Source organism: Salvia hispanica, chromosome 1, assembly GCF_023119035.1.
Source record: "Salvia hispanica cultivar TCC Black 2014 chromosome 1, UniMelb_Shisp_WGS_1.0, whole genome shotgun sequence".
In the NCBI taxonomy this organism is placed as follows: Eukaryota; Viridiplantae; Streptophyta; class Magnoliopsida; order Lamiales; family Lamiaceae; genus Salvia; species Salvia hispanica.
The window spans coordinates 15635891-15645697 of record NC_062965.1 but is presented as its reverse complement, the minus strand read 5'-3'; the positions used below and the strand labels follow the sequence as shown (position 1 = coordinate 15645697).

General features: G+C 38.5%; 1 pseudogene; it reads right to left on the bottom strand.

The window, feature by feature from the left end:
* Positions 1-5867: 5867 nt before the first annotated feature.
* LOC125188076 lies at positions 5868-8694 on the bottom strand (annotated as a pseudogene).
* Positions 8695-9807: the final 1113 nt, after the last annotated feature.

Genomic DNA, 9807 nt, shown 5'->3' with positions numbered 1-9807 from the left:
GATAAAGGAGCTCGGTGGGATAAGGAAGGAATTGATGGGAAATCGGGAGGAAGTACAGACCCTGAGGGGAAATATTGCTGATTTGGCGGAGAAGTGTGCCAAACAGAATGATAGGATGACGGAAGCGGTGGAGCTTTCAATGAAAATGTTGAAGTGGATGCAGCAGACGCTCCCCTTGATCCAGTCGAGGACAACTCCTGGGTCCAGCAGTGAAGTCAGGCAGCCCACTCAGAGCAGTCCCTCCGTCAAGCGACCACAGCAGTCGCTCCAGTTGATCTCCCCGACCATTCCCGTGCAAGTTCCAGCCCCACCAAAATCAAAGTCTATCGTGAGAAAGCCAGTACCTAAACAAACAACACAGGAGGAAGAAGAGCTGGAGCAGCCAGCCAAGAAGAAAGTGAAAGTGACCCGACCCGGAATCCCACCCCAGTCTGGCTCTCGAGGGAGCCAGCCCCAGAAGTGACCAATCATCTCTTGACCAAGTAACTTTTATTTGCCGTTCTTTTCGTTTTTTTTTCATTTACCTGTTATATATGTGTTTAATATTTGTTATATCTTCTCCCACTTAGCCCACTGCGTGGTCTAAGTGTGAGAAGTTTGTGTTTTCTGTTGTTGTGTTTGTTTTCCTATGTTTTCTGTGTTTCTTCTCCCACTTAGCCCATTGCTTGGTCTAAGTGTGAGAAGTTTTATTATTTTGTTTTATTATTTTGCATTGATCTCTCTGTTCCCCCCTTCACGACGATGGCTTAGGGACAAGCTTGAGTGAAGTGGGAGGGGGAGAGGAGTCAATGCATTACCCGTGTTGCATATTAAGAGTCTGTTAGTCTTAAGTGTTGTCACATGAGCCAGTGGATATAATACGGCATGATCCCCTTAGTGAAAGTAATTGAAGATAGGAGGCATTTCAACTTAGAAGCTTTTTCCTTAAATAAGCCTAGTTAATTTGAGTGAAGCAAGAACGACGGAGAATGCCTCTACTTACTTAGTTGTGAAGCCCTACTATATAGTGAGTTATAAACCTCAGATAACTTTGAGCTAACACATGTTTAAGGGCCACCACTGAATGCTTAGGGAGAAGAGCTATGAAGGAGAAAAATTGGGAATTGGGTTATGAAGGTATAAGCTGGACGAAGTCCAGGGAAAGGCGTTATAAGCTGGACGAAGTCCAGAAGAAAGGAGAAATGGAGGAATAAGCTGGACAAAGTCCAGAGGAAAATTTATAAAAAAAAAAAAAAAGAAAAAAAAGAAAAAAAAAAAAAAAAAAAAATATAATAGAAAAGAGGAGGAATAAGCTGGACGAAGTCCAGAGGGGGGAAATGGTCTAAAAACAGGAATGATAATAGCCTGACCCAGGAAGGAGAAACTCTCATAACCCAACGCTTCAGTGGTGTAGCATTAACTTAAGAGAGAATCGATCCTAACATCCCTGGTGAGGAATGAGTGATCGAGTGAACCCAACAATTGGGTAAGTAGAAAGCTATCTTGACAAGCTGACAGATTGGCTAGGTAAAGGAAGGGAAAGGGCCTATTTGGAGGAGTGCAAACTATTGGATTGACCTTAATCTTGTGGGGACAGATGCCTAAAATTGAAACTAGCTCATGTATATGTGTTTTACGTGTTTGTATGATTTTCATATATTTTCTTAGTTTTTTTTGTGTCTAGGTCTAGGAGTCGGTCAAGAGATAACCTTGCTTGAAATTTGCCTTATTCTTTTTCTTTTCTTGTCTTTATACTTGAGGACAAGTATGGTTTAAGTGTGAGCAGTTTGATAAGGCTAATTTCATGCATCGGTAATGTGCGAAAAATGTTATAATTTGCTGGGTCTAACACGTTTCCTAAGCCAGGTGTGTGAAGAAAATCGCTAGATCAAGGAAGTACTGAAGGAGATGGTCTAGCGAAGGAAAGGAACGAAGTGAGCAGGATTTACAAGGAAAATTGGCGTGACAGAGGAGTCTACAGCTGAGGGCAACAAAGTCTTATCTATACCTCGCTGGGCCCACTCAAACGCCTATATATATAGAAGAGCATGCAACGCAAAGATAGTTTTTTTTTCACTCTTCTTAGCTCACACACTTTACACACACTTGGGAATGGATCTGGGGTAGTCGTGATCGGAAGGGTACTTTCTAGAAAATCTCGTGTTTGGCAACACCGTCCGAGTGAGGGCGAAGATACAATTACCTTTAATTTCAGTTGTTTTGCTTGTTTTCACCGTCGAACTTCACTTTTGGGAGTCGACCTTGATGTTGATGATGCTTAATTGTTTTACCGTTCGTGGATCTGCGTTTAGCGGTTAAATTTCAAGTCATTTTGCATAGATCTCTCTGCTGTTAGCTTATTTCTTCAATTGTTATGTCGATCTCTGTTTATTTTGATGTTGAGGTGTTTGATGTGGAATTTGGTGACAGATCTGTGGTTGTTTGAGTATTCGGAGTTCTTTTTTTTAAAAATCTGACGTGATGGAGAGTTTCTGCTGTTTGGAGTTCATGTCGGACGCTTGGATCCGGAGTGGATTTAGCGTCTGAGGTTGGATTCGACGTGTGGAAAGATAGTAGTTCGATAGATCTTGTTTTTTTTTTCTTCTTGGTTTCTATTTTACTTCGTCTAGGGTATGCAGATCTGTTAAGTTCTTCGTTTATTATGCATAAATTTGATTTCAAGTCAGTAGCTCTGTTTTTATTTTGCTCATGCTGTTTTTTCTTAAGAAGTTTTACGCAATTTTGGTTGTAGAAGACGATGTCACTGTCAGTCGGTACGAGAGTTAGTTATTCTGCCAACTTTTCAGTCGTACCTTGCTTTTTCAGACATGGTCCCCACAGTAGGTTTATTTCCTAGGTCTAGCTGTTAGTTTAAGAATTTTTTTTTAAAAGTTCCCAAGTCAAGTTAATTTTGATTTTCCTCAACCCAAGAAAATGCGTGGCAGCAGCCAACACCAAAAACACTCCCAAATCCTTGAACATGAGTATTACGCATCCTTCTCTGTGGGATCGATCCCTACTTCCCTATACTAGGTTTAGTAAAGTGGTTGAGGGTTTTTGAAAGAAAAAGTGCTCTGTGTGTCCGACGACCGGGATTCCTCGCGACCCACGAGTTCCTAGACCGAGTGATCTGGTGGACTTGCTGGATCTAGGGAACCTGCTATTTCCTATTTGAACACGCGTAAAAACATGCAAGAAAGAGGGCAAAATGACAAAGAATGGAAGAAAGTGAAAGAAGAAGGCAAAGAAGACCCAAACTGGCCAAGCTGTTGGACTGGCCAGTTTGAACCTGACGGGAAAATGACTAAAGCCACTTCCACACATTTGTCAAGGACAATTCTCACTTGCTACACACGCCCATATCAGCCCTTGGAGAGTAAAAAAGAAGGAAAATATCTTTTATTGGATATATGTATTAAAAAGACTTAGTCACCAACACTAGTCACTTTATTAACTTTAGCTTTAGTTTAGTTTTAGCTATTTCTATCTCTAGGAAACTTTACTCTCTTCCTTAAGAAGAGGGTTTGAACTATTGCAGCCAAGATCTTAATTCACCATGGGTTCAAGCTTGTAGTAGATTTTAGTTTCTTTAATGCTTTAGTTTCTTTGTAGCACTTGTGTTGAAACTTAATTCCAACATCTTAACTCTCTATTTAATGGTTTTTGGAGGCTGATCTTTAAGAGCTTTGGTGTATTTATTTCTCTAGTGTTAAAGCATTTACTCTTAGTTCTTGTGTTCTTGTTTAGAGTTTAAATCACCTAGAGTAATTAGTTTAGCATGTTTGAAGTGTAATGTTTGTAGTTTAATTTCTTGTCTTGTTATTCATCCTCCATTGTTGTTTTTTTTAAGCTTCTTTCAACATGTTTAAGTGTTTTAATTTTCAGCTTTTCATTTGGTGTTTCCAATGCATGTTTAGGTAGTTTAATTGATGATTTTATGTTTCTCTTGCATTTTTAATTATGTAGCAGCCATCTACTCTCTTTCTTCTCCATATTTTCGTGCCTTATGATGTAGAATTAGGAGAGATGTCAGCTTTTAGAAGTAAGTGAAAGAACCATTAGTTGTAATCTTTTATCCAATGGTTTTACACCTTGGGTAATAGGGTTTAGGAGACAACAAGTACATGCTTTCTTTTCACTTTTGGCAGCACTTTAGCTTAGTTAATTCCTGCACTCCACCTCTATTTTACATCTTATTTAGTTTAGCTTTTAGGAGTTAATTAATCTAGCCACTTTTAAGGGTCACAATCCTAGTTTTCTAGCTTTCATTTAGGAGCCAACACTTAGTTTATTTTCCTTAGCTTTTAACTTAGTCTCTTTTTATTTCTAATCTTAGGAATGCTCATGCAAGTTCTGCTCTGTTTTATTTCCGAAATAGATCTAATTTTCGCCATTGCTAAGTTGCCCAGTTTATCAGATTGCCCAGTCTGTGTTCCAGTTTAATTGCTTTCTTCTTATTGTATTTTATTTGCATGTTTAGTTCTCAATCTTAGCTTAAGTTTTATTTATATTTCGTAGTTCAGTTCCCACCCCCAATTTAGAGCGTGGCGGCATTGCCAAAACCCTTTCTAAGTGTGGAAATACATAATGGATGCTACCGTTCCTCGTGGGTTCGACACCCTAACTTACCACATACTAATTAATAGTATTTTGGAAAGTGGGAACTTATAAATCTTGTTGAATAGGAAGGGACACGCGCCTACGAGACGCGTGCAAAAATCCCTTCCTTTCAGAGTTCGTGTTGGACGCTTGGATCCGGAGTGGATTTAGCGTCTGAGGTTGGATTCGACATGAGGAAAGAAAGTTGTTAGATGAATTCGAGTTTTCTTCTTGTTTTCTGCTTTGTTTCGTCTAGTGTCTGCAAATCTGTTTAGTTCTTCATAGTTCATGTATAGATTTGATTTAAAATTAGTTTGCTCTGTTTTAATTTCGTTCATGTTAAATTTCTTATGAGTTTATGCAAATTGGTTGTAGAAGACGATGTCACTGTTAGTTAGTACGAGAGTTAGTTATTCTGCCAGCTTTTCGTTCGTACTTTGCTTTTTTCAGTCATGGTCCCCACAGTAGGTCTATTTTCTAGGTCTAGTAGTGAAGCAGTTTTCTTAGATCAAGTGTTGAGCAGTTAACTTTCTTTGCAACGTTCTCTTATAATTTTTGTCTAGGTCTAGCTGTTAGTTTAGGAGTTTTAAAGATTCCCAAGTCAAGTTAAATTTGTTTTTCTCAACCCAAGAAAATGCGTGGCAGCAGCCAACACCAAAAACACACTCAAATCCTTGAACATGAGTATTACGCATCCTTCTCTGTTGGATCGATCCTTACTTCCCTATACTAGGTTTAGTAAAGTGGTTGAGGGTTTTTGAAAGAAGTGCTCTGTGTGTCCGACGACCGGGATTCCTTGCGATCAATGAGTTCCTAGACCACATGATCTAGTGGATTTGCTGGATCTAGGGAACCTGTTATTTCCTATTTGAACACACGCAGCACAATAACCTTTTCACCATGTTTTTAAAAAATGATTTCTTACTCGAAATTAAAAGGTGTAATCCTATTTTCAGAGTTTAACTCAAATATTAAACTAAGGAAAAAAAGAATTTAATAGACAAGAAATTGTATTAGGTACTACTCCCTCCGTCCCGCTTTAGCAGTCCCATTGACTTTTCTGCTCTCTTTTTGTAAAAATAATAAAAAAATAGTTAAAGAGGAGAAATGATAAATTAAGAATGAGAATAATATAGAGAAGAGTCTTAACTATATTATTGTCTCTCTTTTTTACCATTTCTCCACTTTAACTATTTTTTATCATTTTTACAAAAAGAGAGCAGAGTCATAAACTAGCATTACTATTGGCAAAGAAGAAAAATAGAATAAAAACACACTTTTTGGGGGAATCAGCGTGGATGTAAGTCAGTAATGGAGGCTTAACTTGTCGAAGAACGATAAGACTGATCCGAGTTACAACCAACAGTAGAATAAAATGCAGGTGTTGAAGGTATATTTAAGGTCATGGAGAAGCTACTTAGCATAAGCACCACAGAAGCCATGGTTGGTCTATCCGCTGCATTTTCCTGAACACACAGTAAACCAATGTGGATGCATCTCAGCATCTCATTAGTGGAACCCGAACCACTCCTCAAAAATGGATCCACCATCTCCCCACCTCTTCCTTCTTGCCAACTTCTCCATGCCTGCAACATTAATTAATCTCACTTTTCAATCACTAACTATATAGAGTACTATAAAGGGGTGTCAAAAAGGTACATGCTTAACACTTACGAAGCTCAGGAGGTTTCCTACGCTGCCATCCTCGCTTCGAAAACCATTATTTATGTGGCCGCTGATGATTTCTAGGACTAATACTCCAAAGCTGTAGACGTCGGACTTGATTGAGAATTGGCCGTGTATTAAGTACTCCGATGGCATATAACCGCTGCAGTTTACAGTTTTTAGTACTATTGTAACTCAATAAAACTGTTTTGAGTTGTGTAATTTACTATGTTCCCATAACTCTGCTTGTATTTCCTAGTGTTTCATCTTGTCCGAACATTCTTGCCATACCAAATCAGCAATCTTAGGACTCATCTCTCTGTCTAGAAGTATATTACTGGCTTTTAAATCACGGTGAATGATCCTGAGACGAGAATCTTCGTGCAAGTAGAGTATTCCCCTCGCAATACCTCCTATGATCTTGTAGCGCGTATCCCAATCCAAATCTGAATGCCTGACTGAGTCTACATGTCCAATTGCAAACAAGTTAGCATTGATATGTTCACATACCAATAACTGATATATTGTGTGCAAGTAAATTAAGGATAAATGTTACCGAATATGAAGTTATCCAAGCTTGCATTTTGAACATATTCATACACTAGCAGCTTCTCCATTCCTTCTAAGGAGAAACCTAACAGTCTAACCAGATTCCTGTGTTGAAGCTTAGCTAATAACAGAACCTCATTCTTGAATTCGATATCGCCTTGCCCAGAATCCCTCGACAATCTTTTCACTGCAATTTCTTGACCATTTGGAAGTTTCCCCTACAAATATATTATTTGTGTTTAGATATTGAATTTGTTACACCATACTTTTTCCATACTAGTCGTAGTAATATTTATATCTACATACCTTGTAAACCATCCCAAATCCACCTTGACCCAACTTATTATGATCAGAAAAATCATTGGTTGCGGCTTTGATTGTGCTGAAAGTATGCTGCAGGGATTCGGCTGAGCTAATACCATCGCTAGCTTCAAGAAAATATTGTGAAACATTTGAGTCCAATACTTTAAACTAATTAATAAAGGCTATGTGTATATAAAAAAAAATGAGTAACTTACTTTGAGGAATTTCCATTGATTTATGTTTCTTTCTCTTTTTCAGAAAGATGATAGCTGAGACGGCCACTATCAAGCACACAACAACTACAACCACAATTATGACAATAGTTTGAGTTGTGCTACCATTTTTCTTTCCTGCGAAAAAACCCCCAGAAAACTTATGTATTAACTGAATCGGTCTTAGATGGTTAGTTCAATCCCTATAAAAATTAACCACATACAAACATGTCCAAATTCATATAAGTTGAACTATGATACGAATCAATTATTAACTTTCATCATTTTCATTGTTTTAACTCCCTAATTATACTCCCTCGTCCTCTAATTAGAACAAGATGTTATGACATGAGTTTTAATACTAAAATTGGTGAAGTTCAAGAGATGAAGAGATAAAGTAACTGAAGTAGTACGTAGTGTAATGTGTAATGAAATTTTCTACAAAAAAGTGTGCTACCAAAAAAAACTATTCATTGTTTTTATTCCGAATAATTATAAAACCCCCTCCCCACCACCCGCAATGCATGGCGCCGCCTACCGGAACGCCTTGAGCGGCACAGTCCCCCAAACTCTTCCACGTCGAATGCTCTAACTTAACTCAAAAGGAAGACAGTGTGATTACCTGATGGCGTTGGCTGCGTAAGCGGAGGTGGAGGAACGGACTCTAGTTCCTGAAGCCTAGTTTCATTGTAAAACGGAGTGGACTCAAACCAAACATAACAACTGGGCCTGAGGACTCTAGCCCCTCTTTTCCCATCACAACACAGCGGTATTTCTGAAATGGCACCGACCAAACAACTATCACAATCCGCCGATGTCAAATCCGGGGTGCACTGAACCATGCTGAAAATCGTTTGATAATCGGGTCCAGTTGTATACCCAGCTGCCACCTTCCTCGTGCGGCTCGTCCACGAAGATCATTGAGCAACGCTCTCATAGCCTCCCTGAACCGCTCTGGACTCGTCACGTTCTCTGCACTAACCACGTAGTATGCGGGAGCAGTCGCCAGAGTCGCGTAGACGGTAGCATTTGAGTACCGCAACGTGCAATCACCATCCCACCCGAAGGCCTGCATCTGAACAGGGCAGGAATCTACGAGATCCGCGCCGGCTTTTTGCAGGCATTGGCGGCAAGCGTTGAGCTGCACGTCGCCTCTGCATAGCGCCACGGTGTTGACTCTGTCGGGACCCTGCCCGGTTGAGGCGTTGTAGAAGCCATCTTCGTCGATGTTTGTAGAGAGAGAAGAGAGAGTGGTGTCGAGGTTGGCGCTGTATGCGCTGTTGCTGCTGTAGTTGCCATTGTTTCCGCAAGAGATTTGTCCCAAGGCTAAGAGATCTGTCTGCATCAACAACACCAATAACCCCACCACCAATCTTTCATAACTCATACTTTGAATACAGAACTTTTTGATCAAGGTTTCTGTTTTTACAGTCCCTTATTAAATCGTGAGTTTTATAGTAGTAGAATTTCTTTCATTATATTACCTTTATTAAATTATTACTACGTACGTTGAAGTTTGAAATTTTACAAAGCAATTGAATTTGTCGCAGCGAGGGATGAAATGTTCACCCTTGTGGTGCCAACCGGTTGAAAAAATCTTTATACTGTTATAAAGAGTCAATAGCTGAAAAAATATAGTACTATTACTAATCACGTGTATCCTAATTCTGATTTTTCAACAAAATTTAATTGTGTAATAAATACATAGACATTGGAGGATGTAGTAAATTTCCAGTAAAATTCATCCATTGATACGAAATTCATCTTGTATGTTGCAACAAGTTACAATTCATTCGACTACATGAAATCTCAAATATGTTGAAGTTTTTAAACGATCATTGTATACAATCCTCTGTGTGGAGTCTCAATTTGCTATTTTAGTATGTCCACAAATAGAAGTCCCGATTTAACTAACAATTATATATTTCATCTGTCCCATTAAAAATGAAAATATTTTCTTTTTTGAATTGTCATTTTTTATCTCTCATACTTATTCTCTTCCTATTAAATCACAAAACAATAATATATAAAATCTCGTGCAAAAGAGATGAATGCATCATTTTTAATGGGGCGGAGGGAGTATAACGCAACGTTTGAAATGTTAAATGATGGGAAACTTCCCCAACGACCTTGTCTAACATACTTCAATCCCATTCGCTAGAAATATCACTACGTGAAAGCGCTGGTAGACCAAGTCTACACTCACAAATCATTAAGTCAAATTGAAACATATGGTACACAAGAGGTACACGATATGAAATTTTACTTTTCGTTTAGTATATATATCCCATTGGACACGTTTCTTTCTAAAATTGACGACTCCGTAAATTTAAAAAGTCATTTGTTTAGATAACCAAAATACCACTATAGCTAAAATAAAATCTTCGTTATTGACAAAAGTAGTAAAATTTTGTGAATCACTCAACCAACAAATTAGCTAAATATATTAACTGAAATGCAAAGCTTAATTAAATAAAACCCCTCACAATTAAAATAAAAA